This window comes from Lichenostomus cassidix, chromosome 11 (assembly GCF_008360975.1).
Source record: "Lichenostomus cassidix isolate B80296 chromosome 11, HeHo_3.0, whole genome shotgun sequence".
Taxonomy (NCBI): domain Eukaryota; kingdom Metazoa; phylum Chordata; class Aves; order Passeriformes; family Meliphagidae; genus Lichenostomus; species Lichenostomus cassidix.
This window is the reverse complement of record NC_139492.1, coordinates 10,369,079-10,388,355: the sequence shown is the minus strand read 5'-3', so window position 1 is coordinate 10,388,355 and position 19,277 is coordinate 10,369,079. Positions and strand designations below refer to the sequence as shown.

Here is a 19,277-nt window from a genome sequence, read left to right as displayed (position 1 = left end):
CAAGGCACCTGAGCCTCCTTATTGAACCAATTTAGTGGGCACAACCCACCCAAAACACTGTGTCTGAGAAAGGGGCAGGGCAGGGTGCCCCGGGGGGATGATACCCCTGTGTGTGGGCTGTGCAGGGCAGGCTAATGCTGAAATCTCTCAAAAATCCAGGTGTCTGTTGTGAGGCACAGCTGGTGAAACTGGGAGCATGGCTGTGTCCATGAGTATCTCAGCTTCAGCTCAAAGTCCTTGGGACAGGCTGGGACTACAGCACTGCCCATCTCCCATCGATTCAGTGGCTCAGTGCTGGAATGGAGCAAAAGCTTTGTTCAAATTTTAATGTACATTGCAATCAGTGTGCTTGTTTAAGGGGGTTGAACATCATCTTTTTAATTTATATATTTGGAAGCTCTTTGTTTACATCAGGCCTCTGGTATTTCAGGAGTTCTTGCTCTGATGAATTTATTGTGATTATTTGTTTGGAGAAATGATCAGTCTGCAGCTATCTCTCTTTGCACCTTTGCCTGATTGCAGCATGTCCCAGGAGATGTTAAAAGCAATCCAGTGCTGTCCAGGTTAGAAAAATTAACTTTTCAACCTTCTGTTTTCTCCAGCGATCTGGGTTTGGCTGAGGTTTAACCACTGGTGCAGAGGGTTGCAAGCACACTGGGTGGAGAACTGTATTTACATAATTTTGTTCTGTTTGGAAGAGTTTGCAACAACGTCACTTTATTTTCCCCATGCAGACCATTTCCTAATGCTCAGAGTGATGCAGTAACTGGTTAAAAAGAACAAGGAATTATAATTGGTGTGACAGAGTGTATATTTTTGTGATGCTCTGTTTGTTGTCCCCTACCAACCGTCCCTATTTTTTCCAAGATGAGCTGATTATCTCCCTGTCCTACCAGCATAAACGCCAGTGGAAAACCCAGAACCCAGGTTTGCTTCCAGTTCATGCCTCCCCAGGAGGATGCCATTCAGCTTGGCAGGACATCAGGGAGCTGGCTGCAGCATCCCTGGCGGGGCTCCTGCTCAGGGGTTCACTGGCTGCTCTGGGAAGTACCAGGGGAGCAGGCTTTAGCAGGAAAACTGGGCAATTGGTGCAGGTGAGACAGCTTTTAAAGGTCATCTGAAAAACCTGTTTCAATATCCAGCTCATGTTGGGGTGCTGCTGCCCTAGGCTGGGTCAGGCTGTGGCTGGGGGAGAGCCTGTGGTCACTGAGGGACAGGGCAGGTGCCTCCCACAGCCTCTGCAGTGCCAGCAGGTGCACCCAGCTCCTCACCGAGCTAACTGACTCTCTGGTGGTACTGAGGAGCTCCAACCTGTGAGTGATTAACCTGTACAAGACACCATGACTCAGGACAGCTGCTGTGGGCAGCACTCTAGCAGCCAGAGAGGCTGGGGGTGGGCAGCCCCACAGCATGGGATCTGTGGAGCATCGCTTGGACTCTCCTGGTGTGACTGGTAAGGACAGATTCCTCAGCATGGCCAGCCAGGTTTCAGGCTGGTGGTGCAGCACTATCCTGGAGTGCAGAAATGTTGGTTGTCCCCCTCTGTAACACCTCTGGGAGCAGGTGCTGTCTCTTACCCCTGATGTTGACTCTCAGATCTTCCCTTTCCATGCTGCATTCCAAGTATCTTCTAGGTCATGTTCACATGGAGGTTTTGTTGAATGAATATTGAAAAGTTTGGCTGATGCACACACATAGGAAGGGATTACACAACACACAAAGTTTGCCACCTAACAGAGAGTTCAGATGAAAGAGTTTAAAGCTCAAGCTTTCTCTCAAGGTTAAGGAAATTCAAATAATGATGGATCTCATGATGACAAGAGGTGATGGGGGTCAGGAGGCTCTGGGTTCCCAGTTTGAAGGTTTGCATTGAACAGGAAAGGCTAATACAGTATGTCCTTGGATACGTGGTCCTCTTATCTCTAGCAGGGTGTTTGTAAAACAGAGCTGGTTACTTCCTGAGCTGAGGGAGGGAAAGGCAGGCAACTGCAGGTGAGCCAGGGAGATCAAAGTCACAGACACCAGCTCCACTGAAGTGCCCAGGAATGAGCTTGGAGACAGCAAGTGGCAGAAATGTTGTTGTAAAAGCATCTGTGTGATTCCAGGCTGTTTAGGCATAGTACAGGTTTTTCAGTGAAAAATCATGGTGGGTAGATCCCCAACTCTCCAAAGCAAGGTGAACTCCATAATTACTGGATAAGTACAGCCTTGAGTAAGTACTAGTGTGAAACAGAGGAAAATGTGAAGAAAATGTGTTTTGAAGGAAAATTAGTAATTTTTTAATTTCCATCATACAAAATAATTCTAAAATTCTGACCATATGTATGATGCTTTCTATAAAATCCCATTTTAATCAGTGATGACAGTTTGACATTTTTCCAGCTGCTTAGAAGCAGTAGACAGTCAAGTATCTCAGTAGGACATGGGTTGGCATGCTGGGATATATGTAAGCTTTAACTTTCCTCCTACTCACCAACTTACGATGGTATTCGAAGAACGGGGGGTAAAAAAGCTTTCTGCAGGTTTCACACCAGCTTATGCCATCTGTGTTTTTAGCTTTGTCTTGCAAAAGTAAAATCTTTGCTTTGAAAGTGTATCCAGATGCTGTCAGCTAATATTATCATTCTCAGTAGCAAGTGAGGATTTTATTTATAAAATGTCCTGGCCTTTGCTGAACAATAAATGGTTCTGCACACTTGAGGGACATATAAATAGCAATTAAAACACAGTTTGGAGTAATGCTTAGGCTCTTAAAGAAAGTGACATCAATTTAAAGGAAAGGATAATGTGCTAGGCTAGACATCAATCAAAAGGAGGGGAAAAAATGTTGTCTAAAGCAGCATTTAAATGGGATAAAGCATCTGGGTGAACAGGCTCCAAAACATGGTGGCTGACAGATAAAGGATGCCTGGGCAAAGACACTGTGTGTGATGAGACCAACCTGTTCAGATGTGTCTGCTCCAGAGTATGGTGTCATAAATGTGCCTTATAGCCCTTTTCCTTTGGAAAGAGGTCTCATTGTATGAGGGAACATAGTCTGCAGCTAAAAGGGGATGATTTCTTACTTATTTAGCATCTCCTATTGCATCCTAGTCAGATGTCTGATCCTAGTCTATCCTAATCTACTTTAGATATGCCCATAGTGACCACCACAGTGGTTATTTGCCATGATTTGTTAACCACCTCTTCTTCCTTACTGTGTTTATGTTCTCTGTGTTCTTCTGGAGTAGGAAAACACTGAAAATCTGTTATCATAAATGGTAATCTGATGTAAAATGTGCCCATTGTCCCACTGTTCACTGTTGTGAGCTGTTGTGTCGTGTGCCAGGTTCTATCTGTAGCACTCTGCCCAATTCCTCTGCCTTATTGCTCCTGTCATCTCTTGTTGCTTGTTTTTGTTTCTTCCCTTCTGTTTCTCAGTGGAGTGAACACAAATCTACTCTCCAGTGCAGAGTGTTTTGGTTTAGATTGCAATTTCTGTGGAGCAAGACACCAAGTTTTAGCTTACAGGCCTCTGTGTACACACACAGCACCTTGTTAACTGTATAAACAATGAGAATAAATTAGATTCAAATTATCACAATTGTAGTAGCACAAGGAGAGGCAAGTAAAATCAATGCTATGGACCTAACCTGCATGTGTAGTTACTGCAATTATGCATAAAAACAATCATTTTGTGGATTGGTAGGGACATTTATCTTGACATGCACTTGCACAACTCCTTAGTGTTCACATAGTTTTAGGCACAAATGCCCTGTAAGTCTGTATGGCACTGGGGATGCTGAAACTGGACTCTCAATCAGAAGTTGTTGGTTTATTTTTAGCTACAGAATTGTGTTGCTGGATTGTTTGTGGAATTCGTAAGTGTTGTCTGAAGAGTTTTAAAAACTGAGTTCTCCACATCTGAGCATTGTATCTTTCAGCTTCACATGGGGGATTTGGTATATTAATGCTGGCACCATGCTTCTGTGAGGAGTGGGCATTAAGTTGAGAAACAGCTATAAATATGTGCAGAATTTGCACCTGAGGATAAAAAGACTTTGAGAAATCAGGACTATATTTTTGTCTTTGTTTATTCCTGCAATTAATGTATTTTTTAAAATGGTTTTAAGTAGCAGAATGCATAAAAAAACCGAGACATTTAAGATCAAGGAGTTAGAGATCTAATCAGAATGTTGATGACTTATTTACAAATGTTTTCTCAGACATGTTGCTTTTCTTTAATTTCTACAGGATATCCTTTTCCTTCAAAGTCTCCAGAAATTACAAGACAGGCTGCTTTTTTTCGGGGCTATTTGTTAGGAGGCTGACAAGATGAATTAGTCAAATAATTGCTGTTAAACTCATACAGTGCCTGCTATTTAAGGTGTTTAGTCTGGGTAAATTGTTCTCTGTTAAGGCACAATAATTCTCTCTCAAAAATGTATTATTTTTGATACATTTCCATCTCAATTTACAATGCTTATCTTACCTTTCCTAATATCTAGTGATGTTGTGTGCAGTGTAAGACATTACTTGGTTTTATGCTGAAAAATCTGTCTTTTTCCTCCCTTCAGATTACAGCTCCTTGTGGCAAAAAAAAGTTCAAATACTTTATTTAAAAATATTGATTCTGGTGATAATTATCAAAGATTTAGTTTTTTTTACTTTAAATGAAGCATTAGCCATGTCCCTAGCTTGTAAATCCAGTTATTAATGAAAATCTGCATGAGTGAACTCTGACAGAAACTTTGGTGCACGTCTCTGTGGGTTTTTCCAGGGAGGCTGCAGCAGTTCTAGTACTCAGAGAATCCCCAGGGCTCTGAAGATGATTAATGATAACAAAGCTTTCCCTATTGTGTTCGCAGATAGGAAGGAAGGAAGAGTACTCTAAAAAGAGAGTGCATAGAATTTCAGAGTATTGAAGTTCAGGAGCAGAGTTAACCCTTAAAATCAGCTACAAAATGTCTCCCAGTTATGTGAGGGAGATGAAATGTACTTTCCTCATCTTCGCACAATCTGCCTACTGGCTGCACTGTCAGATTTCCACACCAAGTGTGTGCAGAGGGAAATCAGTGCACTGAGATGTAGCAATGCTTTCAGATGAGTTGAGCTGTTTGCAATGCAGCAAACAGTTAGGCATACCCACAATCCACTTAGGTTTAGCTTTTTGAAATGTGTTAGAGATTTCTGCTAATGGGTTTTCCCTGTGGGCAGCATTACCAACCTGATTATACAGGTTTTAAGAAACTCTCTTAGGAAGATTCTTTTTCATCACAAGTTTTGACATTGACCTACTAAACTAGGTAATTTAGCATTTTATTTTGTAAGAATGAAAAAGAAAATTGAATATTTCATGACAAGAGAGGGATTATGGTAACACTGTTCTTTATAGGAAACCTATCATGTCCGGGGGCCAGATCATGCTTCCAAGATCTGTGCATCTACATGGAGATCTCAACTTGCTTTCAAAACAGCTCTGGGAGTGCTTTGGTTGTGATACCCACCCCAACTGCTTGCTGTGGAAGCTTCTACCATACGTCCTTCTGAAGTCAGCTTGGGGGTAGAGCTGAGAGGTGAACAAAATACACCTTCCTACAAAAAATTCCAACGAAAAGGTGATACATTTTCAAACCACATTAGTTTTTGTAGGGATCTTCTACTTCAAGAGAAACAGGGAGATCATGGCAAAGATGGCTCTGGTTGAACCATCTGGAGCCTCTGAAAAGGGAGGGCTGACCTCCAAAATCTTAAGGTTTCTCCAGGATTAGGTGCAGCTTTTGAACAGAGGTGGTGAGCAAACTTCTCCCACAGCGACACATTGCAAGAGAATTTTTGTGAAGAAATTTTGGTGGAGATTGCATCACAGAAAACCCAATCCTTAAGCCAACTGGAAGGATGTGGCAATTTAGCCCTAGTGATTTACTTGCTAGATTCCTTTAGTAGCAATTGTTCTTTTCTATTAAGGGGTATGAAACATAACCTGATTCATTGTTGGCTGAAAACCAGGAGTGCTTAGTTTCACAAAGACTTGATGCACTGGAGCTGGGATTCCATTAAAAAACACAGAGAATTTTTAAACTGGTTTTACAGCAGGTAAATTTTATCAAGATATTTCCCTTTAATAAAATTTCAGATGCTGTAGTACTTGGCCAGCTCTCCTGCTGGTATGCTGTGGTTTAAAATAGTACATTTGCACACTCCGACCCCCCAGTATTACATATCTGGTCACAATTCTTGTCAGTCTATGCAAAACTGTGTTTTACAAAACTGTTGTTTAGTATCTCCTTTGAGCTTTAGAGTGAAATATTCAAACTTGTGCTTGCCAGCATTCCATTTGGTATTCATTGTTTTATTACTTTTACTAATTTGTTAGTAATTTGCCACTATTGTTATGCATGGACTTTAGAAGCACATTACTAACCCTCTAGCTGATCCCAGAGAAAAGTAATGGCTTGTTGGGATGTGATATTTGATAGCTTCCTTCCTCTCAGTGCCTTCATCTTTGTGTTCTCCTCCTTTCTCTACTTGACTTTTCACTCTGGAGTGTCCACAGTTGGAGGATGTCCAAGCACAGCAAAGCACTGTGAGGCTGTGCAGTGATTTGATGGTCAGCTGGGGAAGGGGGGAAACATCTCCAAAGAATGTCCAGAAAAGTAAAAAATAATGTGGCGTTCACAATAATGAGAGTGTACCTTTATGTGTGACCATTCTTACCTGGCTATGTAATTGATGCAAGTATGGAAAATACAATATACATAGTGGAGGTGTAACATCTTGCTCTTCAGTAATTTTCTAAAAATAGCTTGGAAAAAGGGTAGTTAGCCCTTCTGTGATGCCTGTTATAATGCCTCAGAGCACTTTGCAACCTGACCTGCAACCTTTGGTCTCAAAGCAGGACTCAAGCAGCAGAAGTTTTTTGTTCCACATTTGGGGTTTATGTTAGCTCCGGCTGGCAGAGCTGCTGCGATAACCGAATGCCACATGTGGCCAGGTCCTCGGGCTTGCAGCATTCTCTGCCTCAAACGCAGGGTTAAGATTTCTTCCTGTGCTGTGACCCCGTTACGGTAGGTAAACAGGCCGGAGCAGCATAAAAGGGCTGGAAGCCCCGTTCCTGGCTGGGGCAGAATTCCCTGGGCACCAGCCCCGCACAGGACAGCAGTGAGGCACCGCACAGCCCCTGCCCCAGATGTCTGCTACCTTTGGTATGCAAATCCTGGGGACCCTCATCGGCGGCCAGCACGGAGCCTTTCAACTTCTCCTTTAGTTCCTGCTGTGTGTCTTTCCCCTCGTGCTGCAGAGAGAGAGAACACTCTGGTTTTGTTATGTTTGAATTACGCTATCTTTTATATTAGAACGGATCAAAAAAGAACTAACACCCAAACCATTTTCAGTTTGCGTAGCTATATAAGCAAATGTTTCATAATTAAAGTGTTCTAATTAAAATGTACGTATGCCCTCGACAAAAATGAAATTGTTCCGTAGCGTTGCTGCTAGCGTGAAGTTTATACAAGACAACATTCAGAGATTTCTCAGTCACTTACTATATAAAAGCAGTTCCAATCCCACCTTTAAAATAACCCACAAAGTTCTTCATATAAATAAATATTCCACTGGCATAATTTATAAATTACTTTGGTTAAAAATGTTAAATTGCCAAGAAGTCTGACTGCAACTGGTCTGGTTCTTCTGTTTTATATACATATTTAAAAAAAAAAAAGAAAAAGAGAATGTTGAAACAGCTGAGGTTGGTTTGGTTGAGGGTTAATGTTTGGGTAAGAAGCCTCCAAGGAAAACTGAAGTGCTGAATGAACACCACTCTATGGTAATTAGTGAGTGGTATTTTTCCCTTGGAGTCAGTTGCTGAATCAATGTAATAGCTAGTGATGGGAACAAGGAGGGACACCGGATGGAGGAGATGATAAATTTCTCAGTGACATGTAGTGTTGAGATTGTGGCCATTTCACTTAAGAAATGTAGGCCCTTCTAGCAGAAGAGGGCATGCAAGTTTTGTTGCACTGGCCAGAGTTTAAGTGATTGGGTTAAGTTAGTTACTTTCTTTTTTCCTGGGGTGGTTTGGTTTTGGTTGGTTTTTTTTTTTTACTTTTAAATATCCTCAACTCATATATGGGTATTGTGGCGCCATATTAAATGGTTGCAATCTTCTGTGTCTGAGATACCTGAAACTGGAGGTTGGTAAAATGTTCCCTATTTATACAGTTTTGTCTGCAAAGTCTGCAGAGCATTTGAGGATCTCTGAATAAATATCGGTCATTATATTGAACTTTGAAAGCACTTTTCTGCACAGAGACATGCTGAAATGTAGATAGATAGATATCTCCTAAAAGTGTGCATGTTAGGAGATAAAAAGGTAAGACGTTGTTTTACTCAGTTCTGTGGCTTCCACTACACACATCTATAGGGTCTCAGAACTGTCAAAGTAAAAGCTCAATGCAGCAGCTAGTGAAAGAACTGTGAACATGTTTCCCTGTCCCTTCCAGAATTGTCAGTCAACTAAAGGCTGGACATTTTTCACACAGAAGAGTTTAGCTTTTGAGAGAGGGAAAAGTCTTTTCCACTGAATAGAAATCTTAACAAAATTTAATGGAAAACACTGGGATTTTTTCTGAAAATCCAAACATCCAATTATAAACCTTTATGAAATACAAGTGTTTGAATGAATGTGGGAAATGCACCAAAAGCACAAGTGTTTTCTTTTGACCCTTTCTTTCCCAGACCTTGTGTCATGAATAGTTTCTTAGCAGGGAAGATGCAGGTCAGCCTAGAGTGGCAGCTTGAAGGCTGCTTCTGTGGCCTTATACTGAAGCCAGCCAGGTCCCTCAGCCCCTGGGACACATCTGAGCTGGGATCATGGACCTGTGGGAGTCCTCTTGGGAGACCATGGAGCTATCTGGGCTCTCCTGGGAGACTGCTCACTTGGCCCGAACTAGAAAGCCCTTGAGATTGGTGGTGTTTTTGAATGCAGCCTCTGCTTTAGCAAAAAAACAGTCATTTGGCTTCAAGATAAAGGAAGAACAATTATTTTTAATGAAATGATCTAATTTAAGAATATATAGCACATCTGGGTTTTTAGGGGTGTCAGGCTTTGATTTTAATAGACAAAGTGGGTCCATGGAGAGAGCTCTTGGTCTTCTGGAGAAGAACACAGAAGACCTGTGGATATCAGTGAGATCAGGTTTTCTCCAGAATGATCTCAGGCTGTGAATGGCTGTGATAGCTTCTCACCATCTTTAGGGTTATGTGTTTATTGCTGTTCCCTGGGACACTGTATTTACACTTCTTTCTTGGAGGTTGGTTGAGGGATTTTTATGGTTTGGCAAGGTCCCCAAACTGATGCTTCGTGTTTAGGTCTACTGAGGCATCTGATGGGAGTCAGTGGCTTTTAGGGAATATGTCACATTCTTAAAACTAGGCATGTGTGAAGCAGTGGCTTAGCTAAGGCTGTAGATCAGGTTTTGTGTGCTGTGGCTGTGGACTGTTCTTTCCATCTATTAAAGTGATATCCTGTTTTCCCAAGAATATCATATTTAGGAGAAAGCTAGTCAAGAATTCTTCTAAGTAAAAGACCTTTTTTCTGTGCTTCACATAATAGCAGTTCAGTCAGATAAAAATAGTACAGAAAACAAATTAAACTTACAAATGAGAGGATATTAGACTTTGGTCATCTTAAAAGTTGGTATTGGCCTTTTTTCTGAGAGATTGTTTTATTTGTTTGGGTTTTTTCTTTTTATTGATCTTTTTCTCCCTCAATGTTGCCAAGGTTTCTCACTGTTTTGTTGTTGCTTTCTCATAAAACTCTCCACAATTCTTAAGGGAAACATTCTCATTAAGGTCACAGTGGTAAAAGAAATCTTTATGGCAAGGTTAGGAAGTATTTCTAATGATTTGGAGGTATTTTTCAAGGCAATTTATCCTTACAGTGGTCATTTAAAACTAAAATAAAACTCCGAGTAATAAGACCCATTCTTTTCCACCAAACCATGCAGAGTCCTGGATTTCAACAGGGGATGATACATGAAACCATTGAACATAGTGCAGAAGCACAGTAAAACCAACTTTCCAAATAAAGGAGAATAAAGCAGTTTTTAAGCCTTGTCTAAACACAGTTTTGCTACTTTTAACTTTGCCGATAATTAATTTGATACAAATGTGCTGATATTTCTCATACCCAGGAGTGGAAAAATGCTTACCTGCATGGAGGAGTGATTGCCAAATAGGTTTGGTGCTCACCCTGCTCCCCCTCAGATATGAAGGCTACATTTTGAGCAGGAACTTAAACAATGCCAGAGAGCATTACCCAGCATTGGCACATGGAAAGCCGTGCTGGGAAGTTCTCAGGAGGGTTCTTGATGGGCTTTTGACCACTGCCAGCTGCCCTGTGCTGAAGCCCTCTGCCCGTGGCTGGAGCTGGGGCAGGATGGGGTTGCAGAGCCAGTTTGCTCTGGTGGTGCAGGGATGGGAGCTCTGTGTCCCTCCAGCCTGTGTGCCCTGCAGTGTTCCCAAGCACGTTTAATTTGTTTTACTGGTAAGGCTACTAGATGTACAAGTGCATTTGTGTGAAGTGGTTTGCTGTGTTTTGCATAAGAGTAAGCTACCTCACCTCACACGAACATGCAGTAATTAGCGTGGCGTTAATTGCACACCTGAATGCTGCACCTTATTACACAGTCACACTGCCATGTAGGCCAGCCCTGTGCTGTACAGAAGTAGGGCATGTTTACACTGCTGTTACTATATCAACCCTACAGCTTGTACTACACTGGGTTACAAATACCTGCTCTAACAAATACAACTAGATGAGCATGCAAATGTGTGAGTGGCCTTAGCGGTAGTGAGCTGTGAAGAGGACAGTAGAGTATAAGTGATGACTACAAAATGGACTTAACTGTCTAAGAGTCCAGAAAAACTGCAGGAATCCTGTATTTTATGAGCTGGGGTGGTGTTTTTGAAGTATTCAAAGCATGCCTAAGTACATTATTTAAGGACAATTTTTTCCATACAGATATTTATCTTTCAGTATTGATGGCAATTACTTATTTTTTTAGTAATTGCTGCAGAGCCTGTATGGGATCTGAAAACTGGCTGGCAATCTTTCAGTTTCTTGTGTTTTGACTGGCAATAAAGACTTTATCATCTGAATTTAGCTGCCAGTTCTGTCGAGAGCACACAAAGGACTATCACAGGGTCTGCTCCTGTCAACTCCTTGTTTCTGCAGTACCAGCTCTCCATGCAGGGCTGACTGCAAGGGGCATGACCTAGCAGAGCATTGGCACCAGGGTGATTTTTCCCCAAAAGGTGGGCAGAACTGCACAGGCGGATTTTGTTGAGACCTCAGGTTTCTAATCCAAAGCCTGCTGGCAACAGCAATAGAGTTCCCATTTAGTGTGATGGAGTTTAACTCAAATGTTGATGATACAACTCATCATCTTAGTCTCTGTGTCACTCCAGTGAAGATGATGCTTCATCTTCCTGCCTCATCCTTCTAGAATGGGACTGGGTGAGCACAGTGGTGTGTAGGAACAATGACACTTGTATTCAGCAAGACACATCAGACTGAAGCAGGAGCAGAATTCTGGCAAGTTCACTGGCTGCAGGTGCAATAGAAATTTTTTTAATATTACCAGGTTGACTGGAACACTGGCTAAAAAGCAGATAATCTTTGTGAGCATGTCAGGAAATTGGGGCTGTTTTCACTGACCTTCTGGTTAGCTTCTGCCATTGTCTGACATGTCGCTGAGCAGTGAATATAGTGACTGATGGCTCTGTGAAGCATCGCGGTGGTGCAGCTCTTCCTCTGCAGCGTGATGCTATTGTGCTGCTGATTGTCTGAAGCTACACTTGCTATTTAGGGTGGCAAAACAAAGAATGGCTTGGTGGTTAATTGCCAAGTTCCCCTTCCTCAGAATGGATCCTGACTTCTCTTTCAGTCTGGAGATCTGCTTCACTCTTGGCAGTTACAAAATTCATTGGAATCTGGATTTAGAGCTACATCTGGAGAGAGAGGCTTTCTTGCAAAGGATTTATTCAGTTTGCCAACACACATGCTAGAAGCTGCTTCTAGAGCAGTTACTTGTGAAAAAGCACACCCAAAAGTGACTCCTGGTGTGCTATATGATCAAATACTGGAGGACTCCCTGAGCAGGATATTCATTTGCCTTTGCCTCAGAGGAGCAGGGAGCAGCTTTTCAGGCAGTGCATGCTGTGTGCCAGCCAAATGTGCCACAGCTGGGCCTGAAAACTATTGTTTGGTGACAAGCTGGTTGCTGGTTTAAAAAAAAATGGTTGATCTTCCATTGAACTTCCTTAAGGAAAAGTGGCTTGATCATGCACCCTGGGAAGTAACATAAAAACAGCTTTTCAGTGTCAACAGACCACTTAGTTGTGGATGGGATAAGTTAAAGCCTTCTCTGAGACTATTAAATGAAAGACTAATTATAGTTGTGCTTTTGGTAGCTCATTGATTTAATTCTTTGGCTGTAATCTGTGAGAAGCATCACAGTCATTAAAACACATTGGTACCCTGCTAATAGTGAAGAGCTGCACTCCAATAAAAGTACAGCGTTGAAACAATAGAACAATATTTTACTAGTGGAGTGTCTCACAGGGATTTTAGTTGAATATGTTTGTTTTTCATTTGGAGCACATTCACTGAAATTTGCAAATGCAAATTAACAAATGGTTACAACAAACTAAGAACATCTATGTCATATGCACTTAATCAAGGATTGCTGTGTGAGCAGAGCTTGTGCATAGGCATACATCAAAGCTGATATCTGTGCATGTTGTAATGTATTCCTCCACATGACCATATCCGATACATGGTACTTATTATTCTATTAGTACCCAAACCACAAACCCTTTCCAATATCCATCTGTGAAGATGCACATAGCTGCATACTTTGTTTTATTAAGGATCAGCCATTAGGGGGTCACTGGTTAAAAGTCTGATGATCATTAGAGGGATTTTTAAAAAATAAACAAACAGCTGTTGTCATATATCTTGAAGAGTTTCTGTTGTACCAATGCAATTTTTATCTGTGGTGATGATGTTGTCATGGGAACATATGCACAGGGGAATTAAGTGATGTCAGGAGAAGTGTAAATGATGCAAACACTCCTCATTTGAAATGTTAATTACCACCCTCCCCACTACTCCAAAGAATGGTTCAATTTGATTTTATTTCAGATGTAGGGAAAAATATGACACTTTTGTCTAACAATAAGTAGCTTACATTGTTGTACCAAAGTGAGTATGAGTCAGTGAGTTAATCTGCATTGGCAGCATTTGCACTGGGGACCATCTGCAGCCCTGCTTGTCTGAGCATCAGTAATATTCCTCTGTGAATATCTCATCTTGATGGTCAGGGGAGGCAGGCAGCCTCTTTAAAGAGTTCCATAAATGCTTATAATTGCTGCATTAAACTTCAGTTTATTATTTTCTCCAGGTGCAGGTATGCGGATGATATGAAACCCCACTGCATTTACATACAAATTGAAGATTTTTATTAATCAGCCCAGTAACAGGAATCAAACAGCAACACTCCATCAGGTCCTTAAATACATTTGGTGACATTTTTACCATGCATTAGCATGATAGGGCAAGCAGAATATAATGTACCAATGATTGCTTTTCCATTGAAAGCACAAACGGTTTCATTTTTCCTGTCATCTCAAATAAGTGTTAAAGAGGGTTTGGAGGCTATTGTGTATGTTCCGTATGCTAGGGACTTACAAACACTGATGGCCACATTAAATAACCATTAGTGGCTCGGCTTAGATCATTGCAACATCCCTCCTCTTCAGAATTTATTCTTTGATTTAAAGTGAAAGCAATCTGTGACTGCTTTCATAAAGTCCTTCGGCTCCCTCCATTTTTTTTTTCCTCAAACAAAATGCATTACAACAGTAATTTTATGACTGTTAAGATAACTGCCGTTAACAAGCACTTAATTAAAATGTACAATAAATAGCAGGCTGCAGTCTTATCTCCTCTCATGAGCTCCCAGCAGCCTGAGACTCCAATGCACAGCCCTGCTGTTCCTCGGCTTGTTTGCAGATTAATTGCTTTTCTGTCTGGCAAAAGCTGCTTCTCCTTCAGCCAGATCGTAAATGACCAGATAGGGACTTTATCAATCAAGCTACTACTTTCTGTGATCACTTCCATTCAACACCTTCTGAATTTCGCATTGAGAGGAACAGAAGTTATAGAGATAGGATTTAACATCTTAGTTTTTGTGTGCTTGGAATTTACGATAGTGCTGTCACCATTTGACACTGTTAATCTTTACATACAATACCCTTGGAGCAAGACTGGTTTTGTTCCTGAGCTGGAACCATCCCTTGTAAGAATTGTGAAGAATACATACAAAACACAACTGAGGTGCCCTCCGCAGTGCAAGGTTGCATCTCTTCCATAATCTGTATGCACTTGCTGATGTGGCTCAGCATCACTCTGTAACCTTGGATTCTGACCAAGCTAGCTGTTTACAGTTGTATTAATTGAGAACTTGTTTTCTTGTCATTATTTCTCATTTATATGGGGTGGTTTCCTCACTTATATGGGGCACTTGTCTGGAGACCTCAGCCATGGCTAAAGGTAGTTGCTAAATGTGCCTTTGATGAAAACCATATTATGCTCAAAGGAGGTTTTGTGAAATCAGAATTTAGAGTTCTGCTATTTAGACTTTGCCTATCAAAAAAACACCAGTGCATATAGATTTTGGGAAACACAGTTTTTTGCAAATGAATTGTGATTTCTGAATTTAGTAGGATGATCCAAACAAGTCTAATCACAGTAGAATTGCTTTCTTTTTACCAAAAGGCTTTAACAGAACATCTGCTCCTGCTACTTGCAGAATGCGTAAGAGTTAAAAATGTAAATATGATACCAGAGTGCAAATGTACCATAGGCCACTTCAGAAACACAATCTTTGAGCTGCAGAAGGTACGTTGTTTTCTTCTCACCTGCTCAGAATATAAACAAATCTCTAATTTAACAGGTTTATCTCACATGCTGAGCAAAGGGAATGGCTTCCATTTGGAGTTCTAAACATGCACTGTATAGTAACTTTGAAAACACACTGTATTAACTTCAGGCTGGCTTCTGAATACACATGCAGCTGCAGTGTTAAACATAATTTGTGTAGCTGCTTCAGAGTCATTAGTAAGGTCAGTCATCTTAAACTAAACCAAAATGCTTACCCCACCACCCCCACACACTATTCTCTGAATATGGCAGCCCTGTGAACATGGTTTGTTATTGTTGTCTTTTGTTTTTCTCCTCCTGTCAGTTAGAGAGGCAAGGGACTTTCCTCATGGAAAAACATGCCTAGGACAGCCAAAATGCAGGAGTTCCCTGACAGCAGCATGTAGATTTATGTTAGCAGCCTCTAAGGACATTTGGAGCATCTTTGCAGAGGGTGTTTTCCAGTCTGGACTCCTTTGAGTGGTCTTCTCAGAGGTTCATTCTTAAAACACATCCCCAGGAGTTAATTGTAAATGAATGAAAAGGAGAGTAGCCCTTAACAGGCCACTGCAGCTACTCGTGCTGGCAGATGTGCTCTCAGACAGCCCCTGAGCAGATCCATCAAGGGACTGGAGGAGTGTTGGGGTGAGTGATACACGTGTATCAGTGGAACAAAAAGCCCCAAAGCAATGGGAGCATTCTCAAGGCACAGGAATGAAGAGGCTGCTGATAAAAGAGTTGCTATAAAGCTGCTAAAGGAGAAAAAACACAACTGTTTGGAATCCTCCAAGCTATTTGTCATGGTCACTACCCTGCTACCACTTAAATAAATAAACAAACAAGCAGAAAAGATAAAGACAAGAAATAATCACTGAGCGTATCAGTGAGAGGAGAATGCAGCCCTGTGAAGATAGTAAAATTACATACATAGGTCAACCAATTTGCACTGTAATGCTGCTGCAGGTGAATAGCCCTGGTGTAAGACATGTATGCATGGACATTTGCAGCTCTGATGTGGTTATGACAGAGAAATGTTATTATTAAGATGTTTATGTGCACTAGGATCAGAACAGTATTTACATCTCCCACCTGTAACCATTAGGTGAACAGACAGATTTACAGAACACTCCTTTGAAGGAGGGACATGCACAACAAACCACTGCCTCTGCATCTTTTTATGTTTTTCTTATTTAAATTTGGCTTACTCTTAAACTAGGCCTTGCAGTTGCATAGCACTTATGTTTTCCCATGGTGCCTGTACATTTGAAATTCTCAGTTCTTACCAGTTTTTGCTCTGCTTTTATATGTCAGTAAAGATGGGGTGTTTTGGACACCTGATGTCTTGAAAAGAAATCTCTGCTTAAAGTTCAGCTGGTGCTCCTTTTTGTTGAGTTGGCATTTATGTCCTATGCTAGAAGCAGGCTGAGCTGTCTTGATGAGATCGTTTTCATTTCAGATTCTTTTCAGATAATGTTTCAAATGTTTGGTGCTCTCCTCCACCCCGTGTTGTGTCATTTGTGAGAGCTTTGTTGAAAAGTGAAATGGCTTGATACAGGCTGAACTGTTGCAGATCATTTGTAATACTCTTGGATTAGAAATGCTCAGAAAGCTGTTGCATAAGCCAGGTTTCCATGTGACTTGCTGTGGGTTTCTTTGCAGGTGGGAGGGAAGAACATTAGGCACTAATGGGGCAGGCCCACTTAGAGTACAGCCATGGCTGATTAATCCAAATCATCTCACTCCACTCGCTACAGCATATGTGTTTTAATTTTTTATTACTTAGGAATTTATTTTGAAATTATGCTGATTAAAAAGGTCATATTTCCATCAGTACCTACATTAATTCAACCTTGTAATATTTACTTCACCCACTCAGCTGGGTGGAGTGACTTTTTTATGGATGAGCAGATGTTATAGCTGAGCTGTCAATTTTTATATTACTTCATTAATTTATTCACAAGAAATGTTTTAATCCCAAACACTTCACTGTGAACAAGTGGCAAGATTCCTGAGTTCTGCAACACCCTGACAATTCAGTGATATCTTCTTCACATTTTGAAATGGAGACATTCTCAAATCTGACATAGGCAAATACAGTATGCACTGAATATTGTATTTTGACATTGCATTTGGTGTGATGGTCTTTGCTAGTTCAGCTGAGTGAAGAAGTCTTTACCTGTGCAAATGTCTATAACTTCATATGAGTCAATTAAATAATTCAGCAGGCTAGGTTTTCTCGTTCTCTTGTAATATTCTCAGTTTAGTCTTCACAATGATCTTTATTCTTTCTGTCTCCATCATCTCCCTCAATCCTAAGGAACAGAGATTTCTAACTACCCTGATTTGTTTGATACAATCCCATGGATTTTTAAATTATTATTTATTTACTCAATATATTCTCAGTTTGTTGAAATGTCTCCTAGCAGTTATGGTGGGGAGAGCTGGAGAACTCAAGAGAAGAACTAAAGAGAATTTTGAAAACGGAGGGAGGCAAAGCAATTTAAATGTGTCATTAGCACATAGACTAAATACTTCTGCTCCATGGATGAGAACATATTGGGAAATACTGGAGTTTCTTTAGGTTTTGTAGTTATCAATGAATGTGTCTTTATGAAATAAATATGTATTTTGAAGGAGATTTTCACAGTCAAACTAGCTGAAATAGCTATGAAAAAGAGCTGTGCTTTCTTTGGAAAAATGAAATTGAAAGCTGACATCCTGGATCAGAGCTGCGCTGTACATGGTCAGCTCTGTGATGGATTTTGCAGTAGAGCAATGCACAAAAATATGATGCAGCAGGGTTGGGGACCTGGATGAACAGTGCACTCAGGATGGGGAGGACAGATTTTGGAGCTCCCCCAGGACAGGGCTACAGCACTGCACAGCCTCCAAGTGTGTGTTCTGAGCCCTGCTCAGCACTGCTGCTGGCTTGGGGGAAAACCAAAAATACCCTTCCTAATGCAGCCAGTGTTGAGAGCTTCATTTCCTTAAAAAGAAATTTGGAAGACTTCCCAGATTATATATGCGTGCCTCTAACTTCAGAGGATATGACTGTACCAAGAGACTATGAGTAAAATTAATAGTAGAGGGCTGTCCTTGTTCTCTTGGAATACCCTCATTTTAGCCCTTCTAATGATCCTAGTGCTCTTTCCTCATCACAGAACAGGTGCTGATCTTTTTGGAATAGACCTGCACACAACCCAGACACTCAGATCTAGAATTCAGGATCTGAGGGAAAGGTTCAAACTGTTGCCTGAATTTTGCTGAGTCTTTCTGGTTTCAGGCTTGATTGCAATAGGATCTACAGCCAGTGTTCCCAATCTAGCAAATTTTCAGGCACAGCTGCTGGGTGCAGGCCCAGACTTAAAGAGCCAAGTGAATTTTTGTCTGAGTAATAAAGGGATTCACTCTTTTCCATCCATGCTGGTGTTGTGGAGATGAGTGGGCTCCTCCCATTCACAAGAGAGCAAGGTCAGAAGGTTTTCCTTCCATATCTTTTTGCCGTAACAGATACAATCTGATCTGGTGTACTTTGATCTGGAAAGGGCTAAGACAAAATTCATGTTTCTGCTGGGGACATGTGTAGGTAGGATGTAGTTATGAATTCATATATATGATGGTATTTTTGGTGTGAATTTCTTTCAGCAGAGAAACAGTAGTTGCAGTAGTTTTAACCTGTGTGATGCTCTGGGAAATTTAAGTTCAGTTAAGGCATCCTGAGGATTACAGTCTGTATTAGTATTAACCAATTACAAAAAAACTCTTGACAAATTAAATGTCAACTCCTACCCAGCTGTGGCTGCTGAAATTCAGATCCAGATGCAAGATTGGATCTTGTGTGTATCTTTGCTGTGCTGAAACACTGTGGCAAAAAGCAACAATATTCTCCTCTACCTTTTAGCTAGCAGTTAATCGAGCTCTCTGTCTCAAATATCTTCTCAGAGATCAGGAGTTCTTAACTGCTCACATTTTTCATTCCACCCATCACCTGAGAAGGCTTGTCTGTTGTTAAACCAAGCAGCAGCGACTTCCCAGTAAAATAAGATGAAACAAAGCGAACCCTTTTTCTTGTTCTGTGAGGGCTGTTTAATTTTGACTCTGTCGCAAAATACTTTTTCTACCTTAGCTATGAGCAGAAAAACTCATGTCACTTTGTACAGCATTTCAGTACCAAGCTCTTAAAAAGTAATGCAATTGGAAGTGGTAAAGACCTGGGAGGTCACCAAATAATGGCTCTTCCCAAGCAGGAATTTTCCCTATAGTGTGTATATATTCCCTAGAGCTTTTCCAAGTCTTGTTTTTCAAAAGTCTC

At 41.1% G+C, this 19,277-nt stretch overlaps 1 long non-coding RNA gene across 1 annotated transcript in view; it reads left to right on the top strand.

Moving 5' to 3' along the window:
• The first annotated feature begins 1,367 nt into the window (after positions 1 to 1,367).
• LOC146432291 (uncharacterized) overlaps positions 1,368 to 19,277 on the top strand; it is a 51,887-nt gene continuing 33,977 nt past the window's right edge. The window contains exon 1 of the long non-coding RNA XR_014854538.1: positions 1,368 to 1,453. This is a non-coding gene — a long non-coding RNA (uncharacterized LOC146432291). The remainder of the gene's footprint in view (positions 1,454 to 19,277) is intronic.